The sequence below is a fragment of the Heptranchias perlo genome, unplaced genomic scaffold (assembly GCF_035084215.1).
Source record: "Heptranchias perlo isolate sHepPer1 unplaced genomic scaffold, sHepPer1.hap1 HAP1_SCAFFOLD_696, whole genome shotgun sequence".
Taxonomy (NCBI): Eukaryota; Metazoa; Chordata; class Chondrichthyes; order Hexanchiformes; family Hexanchidae; genus Heptranchias; species Heptranchias perlo.
In genome coordinates, this window is record NW_027139725.1 from 1 (window position 1) to 21,361 (window position 21,361).

At 48.4% G+C, this 21,361-nt stretch overlaps 3 non-coding genes and 11 pseudogenes across 3 annotated transcripts; all 14 read right to left on the reverse strand.

Moving 5' to 3' along the window:
- Positions 1–293: 293 nt before the first annotated feature.
- On the reverse strand, positions 294–484 carry LOC137318283 (U2 spliceosomal RNA). The gene has a single exon (XR_010961864.1). It is a non-coding gene; the product is annotated as a U2 spliceosomal RNA (small nuclear RNA).
- A 1,198-nt stretch (positions 485–1,682) lies between these two features.
- On the reverse strand, positions 1,683–1,900 carry LOC137318316 (U2 spliceosomal RNA; annotated as a pseudogene).
- A 1,389-nt stretch (positions 1,901–3,289) lies between these two features.
- LOC137318272 (U2 spliceosomal RNA) lies at positions 3,290–3,480 on the reverse strand. Its single transcript, XR_010961858.1, has one exon. It is a non-coding gene; the product is annotated as a U2 spliceosomal RNA (small nuclear RNA).
- Positions 3,481–4,675: 1,195 nt separating this feature from the next.
- Positions 4,676–4,866, reverse strand: LOC137318288 (U2 spliceosomal RNA). Its single transcript, XR_010961865.1, has one exon. It is a non-coding gene; the product is annotated as a U2 spliceosomal RNA (small nuclear RNA).
- A 1,230-nt stretch (positions 4,867–6,096) lies between these two features.
- Positions 6,097–6,306, reverse strand: LOC137318296 (U2 spliceosomal RNA; annotated as a pseudogene).
- A 1,418-nt stretch (positions 6,307–7,724) lies between these two features.
- LOC137318308 (U2 spliceosomal RNA) lies at positions 7,725–7,895 on the reverse strand (annotated as a pseudogene).
- Positions 7,896–9,375: 1,480 nt separating this feature from the next.
- LOC137318304 (U2 spliceosomal RNA) lies at positions 9,376–9,593 on the reverse strand (annotated as a pseudogene).
- A 1,418-nt stretch (positions 9,594–11,011) lies between these two features.
- Positions 11,012–11,182, reverse strand: LOC137318309 (U2 spliceosomal RNA; annotated as a pseudogene).
- Positions 11,183–12,662: 1,480 nt separating this feature from the next.
- LOC137318290 (U2 spliceosomal RNA) lies at positions 12,663–12,869 on the reverse strand (annotated as a pseudogene).
- A 1,438-nt stretch (positions 12,870–14,307) lies between these two features.
- On the reverse strand, positions 14,308–14,520 carry LOC137318298 (U2 spliceosomal RNA; annotated as a pseudogene).
- A 1,414-nt stretch (positions 14,521–15,934) lies between these two features.
- On the reverse strand, positions 15,935–16,142 carry LOC137318294 (U2 spliceosomal RNA; annotated as a pseudogene).
- A 1,410-nt stretch (positions 16,143–17,552) lies between these two features.
- Positions 17,553–17,765, reverse strand: LOC137318300 (U2 spliceosomal RNA; annotated as a pseudogene).
- Positions 17,766–19,175: 1,410 nt separating this feature from the next.
- Positions 19,176–19,382, reverse strand: LOC137318291 (U2 spliceosomal RNA; annotated as a pseudogene).
- Positions 19,383–20,796: 1,414 nt separating this feature from the next.
- LOC137318301 (U2 spliceosomal RNA) lies at positions 20,797–21,009 on the reverse strand (annotated as a pseudogene).
- Between the last annotated feature and the right edge of the window lie 352 nt (positions 21,010–21,361).

Genomic DNA, 21,361 nt, shown 5'->3' on the forward strand with positions numbered 1-21,361 from the left:
TCCTCCCCCGAAAGAGGAGTTAATGTTTCGGAAACGCCTATTGCAATTGAAAGCTGTCTCTCAAGCTGGACGTCCAGTTATTTTGCAGTTTCAATTATATCGCTGGCTGCGTGCGTGCGTGCGTGCGTGCGTGCGTGCGAGCGGCACTCAGCCCAGGAGAAGAAAAAGATACCACTGAGCTGAGAAAGTCAGTGCAATATATATGCTTTATTCTCACTAATAATACATACACACACACACATGTACAGAGACGCTGGGAACGAGCTGTTTTTCTTTTTGAATATCTCCCCACAGGGAGGTGCACCGTTGCCAGAGACACTGCAATACTGGGTCGATGCGTGGAGTGGACGGAGCAAGCCCCTATTCCATCTCCCTGTTCCAAAAATCAATTTAATATATGGTCCCCAGATAGGGGACGTATCAGATATTAAACTGATAAGAACAGATACTACACTTGATCTTAGCCAAAAGGCCGAGAAGCGATACCGCGCTCGATGCGAATTGATCTTGGGTCCTGTTTGCCCTCCTTCTTTTTTCTCTGCCTGACTGTGTTTAAAGCAGTCTCGCAGCACTGCCGTTCTGGGCACATTTTTGCCACCGTTTCTAATTGCAACAGTGGATCAGTTGAAAGAAGTTGCCGTTTTCTCCTTTCTTGCTCGGACTGCGTGACAGATTGGTAACTTTGCCAGTAGGCCACCAATCAGATGGGAGAGGGTTGGGTCTCAACGGACCGACGTCACTCATTCTCCGTCACTAACGAACTGCCGTGGAAGGAAACCTCTTTAAGGTAAACTAGGGACGTGACGTGACGTGTCTCACAGTGAGTGAGTGAGTGAGTGAGTGAGTGAGATTGCAACAGACAATCGAGAAAGAGGTGAGGTGCTGACAATCAGCAGCTCGTGTTTAAACATTCCTTCCACAGCAGGCAAGACCAATCAAAAGAAAATACTGCAGATGCTGGCTCTGGCTCGGCTGCCTGGCTGGCTGGCTGGAGATGGGAAATAAAAAGACAAGACGTGTTAATGGCTGGGTTAACTGTCGCAAGCAACAAGGCGTTAATGTTTCAGGAGTGCCGATTGCAATTGAAAGCTGTCTCTCAAGCTGCTCCTCCCCCGAAAGAAACGAGGCGTTAATGTTTCGGAAGTGCCGATTGAAAGCTGTCTCTCAAGCTGCTCCCTCACTGGGCCCTGTCCGTTGTCATGTTAATGGCTGGGTTAACTGTCGCAAGCAACAAGGCGTTAATGTTTCAGGAGTGCCGATTGAAAGCTGTCTCTCAAGCTGCTCCCTGACTGGGCCCTGTCCGTTGTCATGTTAATGGCTGGGTTAACTGTCGCAAGCAACAAGGCGTTAATGTTTCAGGAGTGCCGATTGCAATTGAAAGCTGTCTCTCAAGCTGCTCCTCCCCCGAAAGAGGAGTTAATGTTTCGGAAACGCCTATTGCAATTGAAAGCTGTCTCTCAAGCTGGACGTCCAGTTATTTTGCAGTTTCAATTATATCGCTGGCTGCGTGCGTGCGTGCGTGCGTGCGAGCGGCACTCAGCCCAGGAGAAGAAAAAGATACCACTGAGCTGAGAAAGTCAGTGCAATATATATGCTTTATTCTCACTAATAATACATACACACACACACATGTACAGAGACGCTGGGAACGAGCTGTTTTTCTTTTTGAATATCTCCCCACAGGGAGGTGCACCGTTCCCAGAGACACTGCAATACTGGGTCGATGCGTGGAGTGGACGGAGCAAGCCCCTATTCCATCTCCCTGTTCCAAAAATCAATTTAATATATGGTCCCCAGATAGGGGACGTATCAGATATTAAACTGATAAAAACAGATTTTTTTTTTTTTTTTTTTTTTTTTTTTTTTCTGACACTCTGGGGTGCCTTATTGCCTTACAGATTCATTCCAGATTCCTTGCAGTGACATTACATCAAGCCAAAGCTCTACAAGCCAAAGCTCTACACTCTGCCCGAGGGGATTTCTCCCTGACTGCATCCCCCCGGCATACAATGGCAGGAAGGCTCCAAATGGTTGCCTTCCCCCACTTGACCACTTGATCTTAGCCAAAAGGCCGAGAAGCGATACCGCGCTCGATGCGAATTGATCTTGGGTCCTGTTTGCCCTCCTTCTTTTTTCTCTGCCTGACTGTGTTTAAAGCAGTCTCGCAGCACTGCCGTTCTGGGCACATTTTTGCCACCGTTTCTAATTGCAACAGTGGATCAGTTGAAAGAAGTTGCCGTTTTCTCCTTTCTTGCTCGGACTGCGTGACAGATTGGTAACTTTGCCAGTAGGCCACCAATCAGATGGGAGAGGGTTGGGTCTCAACGGACCTACGTCACTCATTCTCCGTCACTAACGAACTGCCGTGGAAGGAAACCTCTTTAAGGTAAACTAGGGACGTGACGTGACGTGTCTCACAGTGAGTGAGTGAGTGAGTGAGTGAGTGAGATTGCAACAGACAATCGAGAAAGAGGTGAGGTGCTGACAATCAGCAGCTCGTGTTTAAACATTCCTTCCACAGCAGGCAAGACCAATCAAAAGAAAATACTGCAGATGCTGGCTCTGGCTCGGCTGCCTGGCTGGCTGGCTGGAGATGGGAAATAAAAAGACAAGACGTGTTAATGGCTGGGTTAACTGTCGCAAGCAACAAGGCGTTAATGTTTCAGGAGTGCCGATTGCAATTGAAAGCTGTCTCTCAAGCTGCTCCTCCCCCGAAAGAAACGAGGCGTTAATGTTTCGGAAGTGCCGATTGAAAGCTGTCTCTCAAGCTGCTCCCTCACTGGGCCCTGTCCGTTGTCATGTTAATGGCTGGGTTAACTGTCGCAAGCAACAAGGCGTTAATGTTTCAGGAGTGCCGATTGAAAGCTGTCTCTCAAGCTGCTCCCTGACTGGGCCCTGTCCGTTGTCATGTTAATGGCTGGGTTAACTGTCGCAAGCAACAAGGCGTTAATGTTTCAGGAGTGCCGATTGCAATTGAAAGCTGTCTCTCAAGCTGCTCCTCCCCCGAAAGAGGAGTTAATGTTTCGGAAACGCCTATTGCAATTGAAAGCTGTCTCTCAAGCTGGACGTCCAGTTATTTTGCAGTTTCAATTATATCGCTGGCTGCGTGCGTGCGTGCGTGCGTGCGTGCGTGCGAGCGGCACTCAGCCCAGGAGAAGAAAAAGATACCACTGAGCTGAGAAAGTCAGTGCAATATATATGCTTTATTCTCACTAATAATACATACACACACACACATGTACAGAGACGCTGGGAACGAGCTGTTTTTCTTTTTGAATATCTCCCCACAGGGAGGTGCACCGTTCCCAGAGACACTGCAATACTGGGTCGATGCGTGGAGTGGACGGAGCAAGCCCCTATTCCATCTCCCTGTTCCAAAAATCAATTTAATATATGGTCCCCAGATAGGGGACGTATCAGATATTAAACTGATAAGAACAGATACTACACTTGATCTTAGCCAAAAGGCCGAGAAGCGATACCGCGCTCGATGCGAATTGATCTTGGGTCCTGTTTGCCCTCCTTCTTTTTTCTCTGCCTGACTGTGTTTAAAGCAGTCTCGCAGCACTGCCGTTCTGGGCACATTTTTGCCACCGTTTCTAATTGCAACAGTGGATCAGTTGAAAGAAGTTGCCGTTTTCTCCTTTCTTGCTCGGACTGCGTGACAGATTGGTAACTTTGCCAGTAGGCCACCAATCAGATGGGAGAGGGTTGGGTCTCAACGGACCTACGTCACTCATTCTCCGTCACTAACGAACTGCCGTGGAAGGAAACCTCTTTAAGGTAAACTAGGGACGTGACGTGACGTGTCTCACAGTGAGTGAGTGAGTGAGTGAGATTGCAACAGACAATCGAGAAAGAGGTGAGGTGCTGACAATCAGCAGCTCGTGTTTAAACATTCCTTCCACAGCAGGCAAGACCAATCAAAAGAAAATACTGCAGATGCTGGCTCTGGCTCGGCTGCCTGGCTGGCTGGCTGGAGATGGGAAATAAAAAGACAAGACGTGTTAATGGCTGGGTTAACTGTCGCAAGCAACAAGGCGTTAATGTTTCAGGAGTGCCGATTGCAATTGAAAGCTGTCTCTCAAGCTGCTCCTCCCCCGAAAGAAACGAGGCGTTAATGTTTCGGAAGTGCCGATTGAAAGCTGTCTCTCAAGCTGCTCCCTCACTGGGCCCTGTCCGTTGTCATGTTAATGGCTGGGTTAACTGTCGCAAGCAACAAGGCGTTAATGTTTCAGGAGTGCCGATTGAAAGCTGTCTCTCAAGCTGCTCCCTGACTGGGCCCTGTCCGTTGTCATGTTAATGGCTGGGTTAACTGTCGCAAGCAACAAGGCGTTAATGTTTCAGGAGTGCCGATTGCAATTGAAAGCTGTCTCTCAAGCTGCTCCTCCCCCGAAAGAAACGAGGAGTTAATGTTTCGGAAACGCCTATTGCAATTGAAAGCTGTCTCTCAAGCTGGACGTCCAGTTATTTTGCAGTTTCAATTATATCGCTGGCTGCGTGCGTGCGTGCGTGCGTGCGAGCGGCACTCAGCCCAGGAGAAGAAAAAGATACCACTGAGCTGAGAAAGTCAGTGCAATATATATGCTTTATTCTCACTAATAATACATACACACACACACATGTACAGAGACGCTGGGAACGAGCTGTTTTTCTTTTTGAATATCTCCCCACAGGGAGGTGCACCGTTCCCAGAGACACTGCAATACTGGGTCGATGCGTGGAGTGGACGGAGCAAGCCCCTATTCCATCTCCCTGTTCCAAAAATCAATTTAATATATGGTCCCCAGATAGGGGACGTATCAGATATTAAACTGATAAGAACAGATACTACACTTGATCTTAGCCAAAAGGCCGAGAAGCGATACCGCGCTCGATGCGAATTGATCTTGGGTCCTGTTTGCCCTCCTTCTTTTTTCTCTGCCTGACTGTGTTTAAAGCAGTCTCGCAGCACTGCCGTTCTGGGCACATTTTTGCCACCGTTTCTAATTGCAACAGTGGATCAGTTGAAAGAAGTTGCCGTTTTCTCCTTTCTTGCTCGGACTGCGTGACAGATTGGTAACTTTGCCAGTAGGCCACCAATCAGATGGGAGAGGGTTGGGTCTCAACGGACCTACGTCACTCATTCTCCGTCACTAACGAACTGCCGTGGAAGGAAACCTCTTTAAGGTAAACTAGGGACGTGACGTGACGTGTCTCACAGTGAGTGAGTGAGTGAGTGAGTGAGTGAGTGAGTGAGTGAGTGAGATTGCAACAGACAATCGAGAAAGAGGTGAGGTGCTGACAATCAGCAGCTCGTGTTTAAACATTCCTTCCACAGCAGGCAAGACCAATCAAAAGAAAATACTGCAGATGCTGGCTCTGGCTCGGCTGCCTGGCTGGCTGGCTGGAGATGGGAAATAAAAAGACAAGACGTGTTAATGGCTGGGTTAACTGTCGCAAGCAACAAGGCGTTAATGTTTCAGGAGTGCCGATTGCAATTGAAAGCTGTCTCTCAAGCTGCTCCTCCCCCGAAAGAAACGAGGCGTTAATGTTTCGGAAGTGCCGATTGAAAGCTGTCTCTCAAGCTGCTCCCTCACTGGGCCCTGTCCGTTGTCATGTTAATGGCTGGGTTAACTGTCGCAAGCAACAAGGCGTTAATGTTTCAGGAGTGCCGATTGAAAGCTGTCTCTCAAGCTGCTCCCTGACTGGGCCCTGTCCGTTGTCATGTTAATGGCTGGGTTAACTGTCGCAAGCAACAAGGCGTTAATGTTTCAGGAGTGCCGATTGCAATTGAAAGCTGTCTCTCAAGCTGCTCCTCCCCCGAAAGAGGAGTTAATGTTTCGGAAACGCCTATTGCAATTGAAAGCTGTCTCTCAAGCTGGACGTCCAGTTATTTTGCAGTTTCAATTATATCGCTGGCTGCGTGCGTGCGTGCGTGCGTGCGTGCGTGCGTGCGTGCGAGCGGCACTCAGCCCAGGAGAAGAAAAAGATACCACTGAGCTGAGAAAGTCAGTGCAATATATATGCTTTATTCTCACTAATAATACATACACACACACACATGTACAGAGACGCTGGGAACGAGCTGTTTTTCTTTTTGAATATCTCCCCACAGGGAGGTGCACCGTTCCCAGAGACACTGCAATACTGGGTCGATGCGTGGAGTGGACGGAGCAAGCCCCTATTCCATCTCCCTGTTCCAAAAATCAATTTAATATATGGTCCCCAGATAGGGGACGTATCAGATATTAAACTGATAAGAACAGATTTTTTTTTTTTTTTTTTTTTTTCTGACACTCTGGGGTGCCTTATTGCCTTACAGATTCATTCCAGATTCCTTGCAGTGACATTACATCAAGCCAAAGCTCTACAAGCCAAAGCTCTACACTCTGCCCGAGGGGATTTCTCCCTGACTGCATCCCCCCGGCATACAATGGCAGGAAGGCTCCAAATGGTTGCCTTCCCCCACTTGACCACTTGATCTTAGCCAAAAGGCCGAGAAGCGATACCGCGCTCGATGCGAATTGATCTTGGGTCCTGTTTGCCCTCCTTCTTTTTTCTCTGCCTGACTGTGTTTAAAGCAGTCTCGCAGCACTGCCGTTCTGGGCACATTTTTGCCACCGTTTCTAATTGCAACAGTGGATCAGTTGAAAGAAGTTGCCGTTTTCTCCTTTCTTGCTCGGACTGCGTGACAGATTGGTAACTTTGCCAGTAGGCCACCAATCAGATGGGAGAGGGTTGGGTCTCAACGGACCTACGTCACTCATTCTCCGTCACTAACGAACTGCCGTGGAAGGAAACCTCTTTAAGGTAAACTAGGGACGTGACGTGACGTGTCTCACAGTGAGTGAGTGAGTGAGTGAGTGAGTGAGTGAGTGAGTGAGTGAGTGAGTGAGATTGCAACAGACAATCGAGAAAGAGGTGAGGTGCTGACAATCAGCAGCTCGTGTTTAAACATTCCTTCCACAGCAGGCAAGACCAATCAAAAGAAAATACTGCAGATGCTGGCTCTGGCTCGGCTGCCTGCCTGGCTGGCTGGCTGGAGATGGGAAATAAAAAGACAAGACGTGTTAATGGCTGGGTTAACTGTCGCAAGCAACAAGGCGTTAATGTTTCAGGAGTGCCGATTGCAATTGAAAGCTGTCTCTCAAGCTGCTCCTCCCCCGAAAGAAACGAGGCGTTAATGTTTCGGAAGTGCCGATTGAAAGCTGTCTCTCAAGCTGCTCCCTCACTGGGCCCTGTCCGTTGTCATGTTAATGGCTGGGTTAACTGTCGCAAGCAACAAGGCGTTAATGTTTCAGGAGTGCCGATTGAAAGCTGTCTCTCAAGCTGCTCCCTGACTGGGCCCTGTCCGTTGTCATGTTAATGGCTGGGTTAACTGTCGCAAGCAACAAGGCGTTAATGTTTCAGGAGTGCCGATTGCAATTGAAAGCTGTCTCTCAAGCTGCTCCTCCCCCGAAAGAAACGAGGAGTTAATGTTTCGGAAACGCCTATTGCAATTGAAAGCTGTCTCTCAAGCTGGACGTCCAGTTATTTTGCAGTTTCAATTATATCGCTGGCTGCGTGCGTGCGTGCGTGCGTGCGTGCGAGCGGCACTCAGCCCAGGAGAAGAAAAAGATACCACTGAGCTGAGAAAGTCAGTGCAATATATATGCTTTATTCTCACTAATAATACATACACACACACACATGTACAGAGACGCTGGGAACGAGCTGTTTTTCTTTTTGAATATCTCCCCACAGGGAGGTGCACCGTTCCCAGAGACACTGCAATACTGGGTCGATGCGTGGAGTGGACGGAGCAAGCCCCTATTCCATCTCCCTGTTCCAAAAATCAATTTAATATATGGTCCCCAGATAGGGGACGTATCAGATATTAAACTGATAAGAACAGATTTTTTTTTTTTTTTTTTTTTTTTTTTTTTTTTTTTTTTTTTCTGACACTCTGGGGTGCCTTATTGCCTTACAGAGTCATTCCAGATTCCTTGCAGTGACATTACATCAAGCCAAAGCTCTACAAGCCAAAGCTCTACACTCTGCCCGAGGGGATTTCTCCCTGACTGCATCCCCCCGGCATACAATGGCAGAAAGGCTCCAAATGGTTGCCTTCCCCCACTTGACCACTTGATCTTAGCCAAAAGGCCGAGAAGCGATACCGCGCTCGATGCGAATTGATCTTGGGTCCTGTTTGCCCTCCTTCTTTTTTCTCTGCCTGACTGTGTTTAAAGCAGTCTCGCAGCACTGCCGTTCTGGGCACATTTTTGCCACCGTTTCTAATTGCAACAGTGGATCAGTTGAAAGAAGTTGCCGTTTTCTCCTTTCTTGCTCGGACTGCGTGACAGATTGGTAACTTTGCCAGTAGGCCACCAATCAGATGGGAGAGGGTTGGGTCTCAACGGACCTACGTCACTCATTCTCCGTCACTAACGAACTGCCGTGGAAGGAAACCTCTTTAAGGTAAACTAGGGACGTGACGTGACGTGTCTCACAGTGAGTGAGTGAGTGAGTGAGTGAGTGAGTGAGTGAGTGAGTGAGATTGCAACAGACAATCGAGAAAGAGGTGAGGTGCTGACAATCAGCAGCTCGTGTTTAAACATTCCTTCCACAGCAGGCAAGACCAATCAAAAGAAAATACTGCAGATGCTGGCTCTGGCTCGGCTGCCTGCCTGGCTGGCTGGCTGGAGATGGGAAATAAAAAGACAAGACGTGTTAATGGCTGGGTTAACTGTCGCAAGCAACAAGGCGTTAATGTTTCAGGAGTGCCGATTGCAATTGAAAGCTGTCTCTCAAGCTGCTCCTCCCCCGAAAGAAACGAGGCGTTAATGTTTCGGAAGTGCCGATTGAAAGCTGTCTCTCAAGCTGCTCCCTCACTGGGCCCTGTCCGTTGTCATGTTAATGGCTGGGTTAACTGTCGCAAGCAACAAGGCGTTAATGTTTCAGGAGTGCCGATTGAAAGCTGTCTCTCAAGCTGCTCCCTGACTGGGCCCTGTCCGTTGTCATGTTAATGGCTGGGTTAACTGTCGCAAGCAACAAGGCGTTAATGTTTCAGGAGTGCCGATTGCAATTGAAAGCTGTCTCTCAAGCTGCTCCTCCCCCGAAAGAAACGAGGAGTTAATGTTTCGGAAACGCCTATTGCAATTGAAAGCTGTCTCTCAAGCTGGACGTCCAGTTATTTTGCAGTTTCAATTATATCGCTGGCTGCGTGCGTGCGTGCGTGCGTGCGTGCGTGCGTGCGTGCGAGCGGCACTCAGCCCAGGAGAAGAAAAAGATACCACTGAGCTGAGAAAGTCAGTGCAATATATATGCTTTATTCTCACTAATAATACATACACACACACACATGTACAGAGACGCTGGGAACGAGCTGTTTTTCTTTTTGAATATCTCCCCACAGGGAGGTGCACCGTTCCCAGAGACACTGCAATACTGGGTCGATGCGTGGAGTGGACGGAGCAAGCCCCTATTCCATCTCCCTGTTCCAAAAATCAATTTAATATATGGTCCCCAGATAGGGGACGTATCAGATATTAAACTGATAAGAACAGATTTTTTTTTTTTTTTTTTTTTTTTTTTTTTTCTGACACTCTGGGGTGCCTTATTGCCTTACAGATTCATTCCAGATTCCTTGCAGTGACATTACATCAAGCCAAAGCTCTACAAGCCAAAGCTCTACACTCTGCCCGAGGGGATTTCTCCCTGACTGCATCCCCCCGGCATACAATGGCAGGAAGGCTCCAAATGGTTGCCTTCCCCCACTTGACCACTTGATCTTAGCCAAAAGGCCGAGAAGCGATACCGCGCTCGATGCGAATTGATCTTGGGTCCTGTTTGCCCTCCTTCTTTTTTCTCTGCCTGACTGTGTTTAAAGCAGTCTCGCAGCACTGCCGTTCTGGGCACATTTTTGCCACCGTTTCTAATTGCAACAGTGGATCAGTTGAAAGAAGTTGCCGTTTTCTCCTTTCTTGCTCGGACTGCGTGACAGATTGGTAACTTTGCCAGTAGGCCACCAATCAGATGGGAGAGGGTTGGGTCTCAACGGACCTACGTCACTCATTCTCCGTCACTAACGAACTGCCGTGGAAGGAAACCTCTTTAAGGTAAACTAGGGACGTGACGTGACGTGTCTCACAGTGAGTGAGTGAGTGAGTGAGTGAGTGAGTGAGTGAGTGAGTGAGTGAGTGAGATTGCAACAGACAATCGAGAAAGAGGTGAGGTGCTGACAATCAGCAGCTCGTGTTTAAACATTCCTTCCACAGCAGGCAAGACCAATCAAAAGAAAATACTGCAGATGCTGGCTCTGGCTCGGCTGCCTGCCTGGCTGGCTGGCTGGAGATGGGAAATAAAAAGACAAGACGTGTTAATGGCTGGGTTAACTGTCGCAAGCAACAAGGCGTTAATGTTTCAGGAGTGCCGATTGCAATTGAAAGCTGTCTCTCAAGCTGCTCCTCCCCCGAAAGAAACGAGGCGTTAATGTTTCGGAAGTGCCGATTGAAAGCTGTCTCTCAAGCTGCTCCCTCACTGGGCCCTGTCCGTTGTCATGTTAATGGCTGGGTTAACTGTCGCAAGCAACAAGGCGTTAATGTTTCAGGAGTGCCGATTGAAAGCTGTCTCTCAAGCTGCTCCCTGACTGGGCCCTGTCCGTTGTCATGTTAATGGCTGGGTTAACTGTCGCAAGCAACAAGGCGTTAATGTTTCAGGAGTGCCGATTGCAATTGAAAGCTGTCTCTCAAGCTGCTCCTCCCCCGAAAGAAACGAGGAGTTAATGTTTCGGAAACGCCTATTGCAATTGAAAGCTGTCTCTCAAGCTGGACGTCCAGTTATTTTGCAGTTTCAATTATATCGCTGGCTGCGTGCGTGCGTGCGTGCGTGCGTGCGAGCGGCACTCAGCCCAGGAGAAGAAAAAGATACCACTGAGCTGAGAAAGTCAGTGCAATATATATGCTTTATTCTCACTAATAATACATACACACACACACATGTACAGAGACGCTGGGAACGAGCTGTTTTTCTTTTTGAATATCTCCCCACAGGGAGGTGCACCGTTCCCAGAGACACTGCAATACTGGGTCGATGCGTGGAGTGGACGGAGCAAGCCCCTATTCCATCTCCCTGTTCCAAAAATCAATTTAATATATGGTCCCCAGATAGGGGACGTATCAGATATTAAACTGATAAGAACAGATTTTTTTTTTTTTTTTTTTTTTTTTTTTTTTTTTTTTTTTTTCTGACACTCTGGGGTGCCTTATTGCCTTACAGAGTCATTCCAGATTCCTTGCAGTGACATTACATCAAGCCAAAGCTCTACAAGCCAAAGCTCTACACTCTGCCCGAGGGGATTTCTCCCTGACTGCATCCCCCCGGCATACAATGGCAGAAAGGCTCCAAATGGTTGCCTTCCCCCACTTGACCACTTGATCTTAGCCAAAAGGCCGAGAAGCGATACCGCGCTCGATGCGAATTGATCTTGGGTCCTGTTTGCCCTCCTTCTTTTTTCTCTGCCTGACTGTGTTTAAAGCAGTCTCGCAGCACTGCCGTTCTGGGCACATTTTTGCCACCGTTTCTAATTGCAACAGTGGATCAGTTGAAAGAAGTTGCCGTTTTCTCCTTTCTTGCTCGGACTGCGTGACAGATTGGTAACTTTGCCAGTAGGCCACCAATCAGATGGGAGAGGGTTGGGTCTCAACGGACCTACGTCACTCATTCTCCGTCACTAACGAACTGCCGTGGAAGGAAACCTCTTTAAGGTAAACTAGGGACGTGACGTGACGTGTCTCACAGTGAGTGAGTGAGTGAGTGAGTGAGTGAGTGAGTGAGTGAGTGAGTGAGTGAGTGAGATTGCAACAGACAATCGAGAAAGAGGTGAGGTGCTGACAATCAGCAGCTCGTGTTTAAACATTCCTTCCACAGCAGGCAAGACCAATCAAAAGAAAATACTGCAGATGCTGGCTCTGGCTCGGCTGCCTGCCTGGCTGGCTGGCTGGAGATGGGAAATAAAAAGACAAGACGTGTTAATGGCTGGGTTAACTGTCGCAAGCAACAAGGCGTTAATGTTTCAGGAGTGCCGATTGCAATTGAAAGCTGTCTCTCAAGCTGCTCCTCCCCCGAAAGAAACGAGGCGTTAATGTTTCGGAAGTGCCGATTGAAAGCTGTCTCTCAAGCTGCTCCCTCACTGGGCCCTGTCCGTTGTCATGTTAATGGCTGGGTTAACTGTCGCAAGCAACAAGGCGTTAATGTTTCAGGAGTGCCGATTGAAAGCTGTCTCTCAAGCTGCTCCCTGACTGGGCCCTGTCCGTTGTCATGTTAATGGCTGGGTTAACTGTCGCAAGCAACAAGGCGTTAATGTTTCAGGAGTGCCGATTGCAATTGAAAGCTGTCTCTCAAGCTGCTCCTCCCCCGAAAGAAACGAGGAGTTAATGTTTCGGAAACGCCTATTGCAATTGAAAGCTGTCTCTCAAGCTGGACGTCCAGTTATTTTGCAGTTTCAATTATATCGCTGGCTGCGTGCGTGCGTGCGTGCGTGCGTGCGAGCGGCACTCAGCCCAGGAGAAGAAAAAGATACCACTGAGCTGAGAAAGTCAGTGCAATATATATGCTTTATTCTCACTAATAATACATACACACACACACATGTACAGAGACGCTGGGAACGAGCTGTTTTTCTTTTTGAATATCTCCCCACAGGGAGGTGCACCGTTCCCAGAGACACTGCAATACTGGGTCGATGCGTGGAGTGGACGGAGCAAGCCCCTATTCCATCTCCCTGTTCCAAAAATCAATTTAATATATGGTCCCCAGATAGGGGACGTATCAGATATTAAACTGATAAGAACAGATTTTTTTTTTTTTTTTTTTTCTGACACTCTGGGGTGCCTTATTGCCTTACAGATTCATTCCAGATTCCTTGCAGTGACATTACATCAAGCCAAAGCTCTACAAGCCAAAGCTCTACACTCTGCCCGAGGGGATTTCTCCCTGACTGCATCCCCCCGGCATACAATGGCAGGAAGGCTCCAAATGGTTGCCTTCCCCCACTTGACCACTTGATCTTAGCCAAAAGGCCGAGAAGCGATACCGCGCTCGATGCGAATTGATCTTGGGTCCTGTTTGCCCTCCTTCTTTTTTCTCTGCCTGACTGTGTTTAAAGCAGTCTCGCAGCACTGCCGTTCTGGGCACATTTTTGCCACCGTTTCTAATTGCAACAGTGGATCAGTTGAAAGAAGTTGCCGTTTTCTCCTTTCTTGCTCGGACTGCGTGACAGATTGGTAACTTTGCCAGTAGGCCACCAATCAGATGGGAGAGGGTTGGGTCTCAACGGACCTACGTCACTCATTCTCCGTCACTAACGAACTGCCGTGGAAGGAAACCTCTTTAAGGTAAACTAGGGACGTGACGTGACGTGTCTCACAGTGAGTGAGTGAGTGAGTGAGTGAGTGAGTGAGTGAGTGAGTGAGTGAGATTGCAACAGACAATCGAGAAAGAGGTGAGGTGCTGACAATCAGCAGCTCGTGTTTAAAGCAGCTCGTGTTTAAACATTCCTTCCACAGCAGGCAAGACCAATCAAAAGAAAATACTGCAGATGCTGGCTCTGGCTCGGCTGCCTGCCTGGCTGGCTGGCTGGAGATGGGAAATAAAAAGACAAGACGTGTTAATGGCTGGGTTAACTGTCGCAAGCAACAAGGCGTTAATGTTTCAGGAGTGCCGATTGCAATTGAAAGCTGTCTCTCAAGCTGCTCCTCCCCCGAAAGAAACGAGGCGTTAATGTTTCGGAAGTGCCGATTGAAAGCTGTCTCTCAAGCTGCTCCCTCACTGGGCCCTGTCCGTTGTCATGTTAATGGCTGGGTTAACTGTCGCAAGCAACAAGGCGTTAATGTTTCAGGAGTGCCGATTGAAAGCTGTCTCTCAAGCTGCTCCCTGACTGGGCCCTGTCCGTTGTCATGTTAATGGCTGGGTTAACTGTCGCAAGCAACAAGGCGTTAATGTTTCAGGAGTGCCGATTGCAATTGAAAGCTGTCTCTCAAGCTGCTCCTCCCCCGAAAGAAACGAGGAGTTAATGTTTCGGAAACGCCTATTGCAATTGAAAGCTGTCTCTCAAGCTGGACGTCCAGTTATTTTGCAGTTTCAATTATATCGCTGGCTGCGTGCGTGCGTGCGTGCGTGCGTGCGTGCGTGCGAGCGGCACTCAGCCCAGGAGAAGAAAAAGATACCACTGAGCTGAGAAAGTCAGTGCAATATATATGCTTTATTCTCACTAATAATACATACACACACACACATGTACAGAGACGCTGGGAACGAGCTGTTTTTCTTTTTGAATATCTCCCCACAGGGAGGTGCACCGTTCCCAGAGACACTGCAATACTGGGTCGATGCGTGGAGTGGACGGAGCAAGCCCCTATTCCATCTCCCTGTTCCAAAAATCAATTTAATATATGGTCCCCAGATAGGGGACGTATCAGATATTAAACTGATAAGAACAGATTTTTTTTTTTTTTTTTTTTTTTTTTCTGACACTCTGGGGTGCCTTATTGCCTTACAGATTCATTCCAGATTCCTTGCAGTGACATTACATCAAGCCAAAGCTCTACAAGCCAAAGCTCTACACTCTGCCCGAGGGGATTTCTCCCTGACTGCATCCCCCCGGCATACAATGGCAGGAAGGCTCCAAATGGTTGCCTTCCCCCACTTGACCACTTGATCTTAGCCAAAAGGCCGAGAAGCGATACCGCGCTCGATGCGAATTGATCTTGGGTCCTGTTTGCCCTCCTTCTTTTTTCTCTGCCTGACTGTGTTTAAAGCAGTCTCGCAGCACTGCCGTTCTGGGCACATTTTTGCCACCGTTTCTAATTGCAACAGTGGATCAGTTGAAAGAAGTTGCCGTTTTCTCCTTTCTTGCTCGGACTGCGTGACAGATTGGTAACTTTGCCAGTAGGCCACCAATCAGATGGGAGAGGGTTGGGTCTCAACGGACCTACGTCACTCATTCTCCGTCACTAACGAACTGCCGTGGAAGGAAACCTCTTTAAGGTAAACTAGGGACGTGACGTGACGTGTCTCACAGTGAGTGAGTGAGTGAGTGAGTGAGTGAGTGAGTGAGTGAGTGAGTGAGATTGCAACAGACAATCGAGAAAGAGGTGAGGTGCTGACAATCAGCAGCTCGTGTTTAAACATTCCTTCCACAGCAGGCAAGACCAATCAAAAGAAAATACTGCAGATGCTGGCTCTGGCTCGGCTGCCTGCCTGGCTGGCTGGCTGGAGATGGGAAATAAAAAGACAAGACGTGTTAATGGCTGGGTTAACTGTCGCAAGCAACAAGGCGTTAATGTTTCAGGAGTGCCGATTGCAATTGAAAGCTGTCTCTCAAGCTGCTCCTCCCCCGAAAGAAACGAGGCGTTAATGTTTCGGAAGTGCCGATTGAAAGCTGTCTCTCAAGCTGCTCCCTCACTGGGCCCTGTCCGTTGTCATGTTAATGGCTGGGTTAACTGTCGCAAGCAACAAGGCGTTAATGTTTCAGGAGTGCCGATTGAAAGCTGTCTCTCAAGCTGCTCCCTGACTGGGCCCTGTCCGTTGTCATGTTAATGGCTGGGTTAACTGTCGCAAGCAACAAGGCGTTAATGTTTCAGGAGTGCCGATTGCAATTGAAAGCTGTCTCTCAAGCTGCTCCTCCCCCGAAAGAAACGAGGAGTTAATGTTTCGGAAACGCCTATTGCAATTGAAAGCTGTCTCTCAAGCTGGACGTCCAGTTATTTTGCAGTTTCAATTATATCGCTGGCTGCGTGCGTGCGTGCGTGCGTGCGTGCGAGCGGCACTCAGCCCAGGAGAAGAAAAAGATACCACTGAGCTGAGAAAGTCAGTGCAATATATATGCTTTATTCTCACTAATAATACATACACACACACACATGTACAGAGACGCTGGGAACGAGCTGTTTTTCTTTTTGAATATCTCCCCACAGGGAGGTGCACCGTTCCCAGAGACACTGCAATACTGGGTCGATGCGTGGAGTGGACGGAGCAAGCCCCTATTCCATCTCCCTGTTCCAAAAATCAATTTAATATATGGTCCCCAGATAGGGGACGTATCAGATATTAAACTGATAAGAACAGATTTTTTTTTTTTTTTTTTTTTTCTGACACTCTGGGTGCCTTATTGCCTTACAGATTCATTCCAGATTCCTTGCAGTGACATTACATCAAGCCAAAGCTCTACAAGCCAAAGCTCTACACTCTGCCCGAGGGGATTTCTCCCTGACTGCATCCCCCCGGCATACAATGGCAGGAAGGCTCCAAATGGTTGCCTTCCCCCACTTGACCACTTGATCTTAGCCAAAAGGCCGAGAAGCGATACCGCGCTCGATGCGAATTGATCTTGGGTCCTGTTTGCCCTCCTTCTTTTTTCTCTGCCTGACTGTGTTTAAAGCAGTCTCGCAGCACTGCCGTTCTGGGCACATTTTTGCCACCGTTTCTAATTGCAACAGTGGATCAGTTGAAAGAAGTTGCCGTTTTCTCCTTTCTTGCTCGGACTGCGTGACAGATTGGTAACTTTGCCAGTAGGCCACCAATCAGATGGGAGAGGGTTGGGTCTCAACGGACCTACGTCACTCATTCTCCGTCACTAACGAACTGCCGTGGAAGGAAACCTCTTTAAGGTAAACTAGGGACGTGACGTGACGTGTCTCACAGTGAGTGAGTGAGTGAGTGAGTGAGTGAGTGAGTGAGTGAGTGAGATTGCAACAGACAATCGAGAAAGAGGTGAGGTGCTGACAATCAGCAGCTCGTGTTTAAACATTCCTTCCACAGCAGGCAAGACCAATCAAAAGAAAATACTGCAGATGCTGGCTCTGGCTCGGCTGCCTGCCTGGCTGGCTGGCTGGAGATGGGAAATAAAAAGACAAGACGTGTTAATGGCTGGGTTAACTGTCGCAAGCAACAAGGCGTTAATGTTTCAGGAGTGCCGATTGCAATTGAAAGCTGTCTCTCAAGCTGCTCCTCCCCCGAAAGAAACGAGGCGTTAATGTTTCGGAAGTGCCGATTGAAAGCTGTCTCTCAAGCTGCTCCCTCACTGGGCCCTGTCCGTTGTCATGTTAATGGCTGGGTTAACTGTCGCAAGCAACAAGGCGTTAATGTTTCAGGAGTGCCGATTGAAAGCTGTCTCTCAAGCTGCTCCCTGACTGGGCCCTGTCCGTTGTCATGTTAATGGCTGGGTTAACTGTCGCAAGCAACAAGGCGTTAATGTTTCAGGAGTGCCGATTGCAATTGAAAGCTGTCTCTCAAGCTGCTCCTCCCCCGAAAGAAACGAGGAGTTAATGTTTCGGAAACGCCTATTGCAATTGAAAGCTGTCTCTCAAGCTGGACGTCCAGTTATTTTGCAGTTTCAATTATATCGCTGGCTGCGTGCGTGCGTGCGTGCGTGCGTGCGAGCGGCACTCAGCCCAGGAGAAGAAAAAGATACCACTGAGCTGAGAAAGTCAGTGCAATATATATGCTTTATTCTCACTAATAATACATACACACACACACATGTACAGAGACGCTGGGAACGAGCTGTTTTTCTTTTTGAATATCTCCCCACAGGGAGGTGCACCGTTCCCAGAGACACTGCAATACTGGGTCGATGCGTGGAGTGGACGGAGCAAGCCCCTATTCCATCTCCCTGTTCCAAAAATCAATTTAATATATGGTCCCCAGATAGGGGACGTATCAGATATTAAACTGATAAGAACAGATTTTTTTTTTTTTTTTTTTTTTTTTTCTGACACTCTGGGGTGCCTTATTGCCTTACAGATTCATTCCAGATTCCTTGCAGTGACATTACATCAAGCCAAAGCTCTACAAGCCAAAGCTCTACACTCTGCCCGAGGGGATTTCTCCCTGACTGCATCCCCCCGGCATACAATGGCAGGAAGGCTCCAAATGGTTGCCTTCCCCCACTTGACCACTTGATCTTAGCCAAAAGGCCGAGAAGCGATACCGCGCTCGATGCGAATTGATCTTGGGTCCTGTTTGCCCTCCTTCTTTTTTCTCTGCCTGACTGTGTTTAAAGCAGTCTCGCAGCACTGCCGTTCTGGGCACATTTTTGCCACCGTTTCTAATTGCAACAGTGGATCAGTTGAAAGAAGTTGCCGTTTTCTCCTTTCTTGCTCGGACTGCGTGACAGATTGGTAACTTTGCCAGTAGGCCACCAATCAGATGGGAGAGGGTTGGGTCTCAACGGACCTACGTCACTCATTCTCCGTCACTAACGAACTGCCGTGGAAGGAAACCTCTTTAAGGTAAACTAGGGACGTGACGTGACGTGTCTCACAGTGAGTGAGTGAGTGAGTGAGTGAGTGAGTGAGTGAGTGAGTGAGTGAGATTGCAACAGACAATCGAGAAAGAGGTGAGGTGCTGACAATCAGCAGCTCGTGTTTAAACATTCCTTCCACAGCAGGCAAGACCAATCAAAAGAAAATACTGCAGATGCTGGCTCTGGCTCGGCTGCCTGCCTGGCTGGCTGGCTGGAGATGGGAAATAAAAAGACAAGACGTGTTAATGGCTGGGTTAACTGTCGCAAGCAACAAGGCGTTAATGTTTCAGGAGTGCCGATTGCAATTGAAAGCTGTCTCTCAAGCTGCTCCTCCCCCGAAAGAAACGAGGCGTTAATGTTTCGGAAGTGCCGATTGAAAGCTGTCTCTCAAGCTGCTCCCTCACTGGGCCCTGTCCGTTGTCATGTTAATGGCTGGGTTAACTGTCGCAAGCAACAAGGCGTTAATGTTTCAGGAGTGCCGATTGAAAGCTGTCTCTCAAGCTGCTCCCTGACTGGGCCCTGTCCGTTGTCATGTTAATGGCTGGGTTAACTGTCGCAAGCAACAAGGCGTTAATGTTTCAGGAGTGCCGATTGCAATTGAAAGCTGTCTCTCAAGCTGCTCCTCCCCCGAAAGAAACGAGGAGTTAATGTTTCGGAAACGCCTATTGCAATTGAAAGCTGTCTCTCAAGCTGGACGTCCAGTTATTTTGCAGTTTCAATTATATCGCTGGCTGCGTGCGTGCGTGCGTGCGTGCGAGCGGCACTCAGCCCAGGAGAAGAAAAAGATACCACTGAGCTGAGAAAGTCAGTGCAATATATATGCTTTATTCTCACTAATAATACATACACACACACACATGTACAGAGACGCTGGGAACGAGCTGTTTTTCTTTTTGAATATCTCCCCACAGGGAGGTGCACCGTTCCCAGAGACACTGCAATACTGGGTCGATGCGTGGAGTGGACGGAGCAAGCCCCTATTCCATCTCCCTGTTCCAAAAATCAATTTAATATATGGTCCCCAGATAGGGGACGTATCAGATATTAAACTGATAAGAACAGATTTTTTTTTTTTTTTTTTTTCTGACACTCTGGGGTGCCTTATTGCCTTACAGATTCATTCCAGATTCCTTGCAGTGACATTACATCAAGCCAAAGCTCTACAAGCCAAAGCTCTACACTCTGCCCGAGGGGATTTCTCCCTGACTGCATCCCCCCGGCATACAATGGCAGGAAGGCTCCAAAAGGATGCCTTCCCCCACTTGACCACTTGATCTTAGCCAAAAGGCCGAGAAGCGATACCGCGCTCGATGCGAATTGATCTTGGGTCCTGTTTGCCCTCCTTCTTTTTTCTCTGCCTGACTGTGTTTAAAGCAGTCTCGCAGCACTGCCGTTCTGGGCACATTTTTGCCACCGTTTCTAATTGCAACAGTGGATCAGTTGAAAGAAGTTGCCGTTTTCTCCTTTCTTGCTCGGACTGCGTGACAGATTGGTAACTTTGCCAGTAGGCCACCAATCAGATGGGAGAGGGTTGGGTCTCAACGGACCTACGTCACTCATTCTCCGTCACTAACGAACTGCCGTGGAAGGAAACCTCTTTAAGGTAAACTAGGGACGTGACGTGACGTGTCTCACAGTGAGTGAGTGAGTGAGTGAGTGAGTGAGTGAGTGAGTGAGTGAGTGAGATTGCAACAGACAATCGAGAAAGAGGTGAGGTGCTGACAATCAGCAGCTCGTGTTTAAACATTCCTTCCACAGCAGGCAAGACCAATCAAAAGAAAATACTGCAGATGCTGGCTCTGGCTCGGCTGCCTGCCTGGCTGGCTGGCTGGAGATGGGAAATAAAAAGACAAGACGTGTTAATGGCTGGGTTAACTGTCGCAAGCAACAAGGCGTTAATGTTTCAGGAGTGCCGATTGCAATTGAAAGCTGTCTCTCAAGCTGCTCCTCCCCCGAAAGAAACGAGGCGTTAATGTTTCGGAAGTGCCGATTGAAAGCTGTCTCTCAAGCTGCTCCCTCACTGGGCCCTGTCCGTTGTCATGTTAATGGCTGGGTTAACTGTCGCAAGCAACAAGGCGTTAATGTTTCAGGAGTGCCGATTGAAAGCTGTCTCTCAAGCTGCTCCCTGACTGGGCCCTGTCCGTTGTCATGTTAATGGCTGGGTTAACTGTCGCAAGCAACAAGGCGTTAATGTTTCAGGAGTGCCGATTGCAATTGAAAGCTGTCTCTCAAGCTGCTCCTCCCCCGAAAGAAACGAGGAGTTAATGTTTCGGAAACGCCTATTGCAATTGAAAGCTGTCTCTCAAGCTGGACGTCCAGTTATTTTGCAGTTTCAATTATATCGCTGGCTGCGTGCGTGCGTGCGTGCGTGCGTGCGAGCGGCACTCAGCCCAGGAGAAGAAAAAGATACCACTGAGCTGAGAAAGTCAGTGCAATATATATGCTTTATTCTCACTAATAATACATACACACACACACATGTACAGAGACGCTGGGAACGAGCTGTTTTTCTTTTTGAATATCTCCCCACAGGGAGGTGCACCGTTCCCAGAGACACTGCAATACTGGGTCGATGCGTGGAGTGGACGGAGCAAGCCCCTATTCCATCTCCCTGTTCCAAAAATCAATTTAATATATGGTCCCCAGATAGGGGACGTATCAGATATTAAACTGATAAGAACAGATTTTTTTTTTTTTTTTTTTTTTTTTTCTGACACTCTGGGGTGCCTTATTGCCTTACAGATTCATTCCAGATTCCTTGCAGTGACATTACATCAAGCCAAAGCTCTACAAGCCAAAGCTCTACACTCTGCCCGAGGGGATTTCTCCCTGACTGCATCCCCCCGGCATACAATGGCAGGAAGGCTCCAAATGGTTGCCTTCCCCCACTTGACCACTTGATCTTAGCCAAAAGGCCGAGAAGCGATACCGCGCTCGATGCGAATTGATCTTGGGTCCTGTTTGCCCTCCTTCTTTTTTCTCTGCCTGACTGTGTTTAAAGCAGTCTCGCAGCACTGCCGTTCTGGGCACATTTTTGCCACCGTTTCTAATTGCAACAGTGGATCAGTTGAAAGAAGTTGCCGTTTTCTCCTTTCT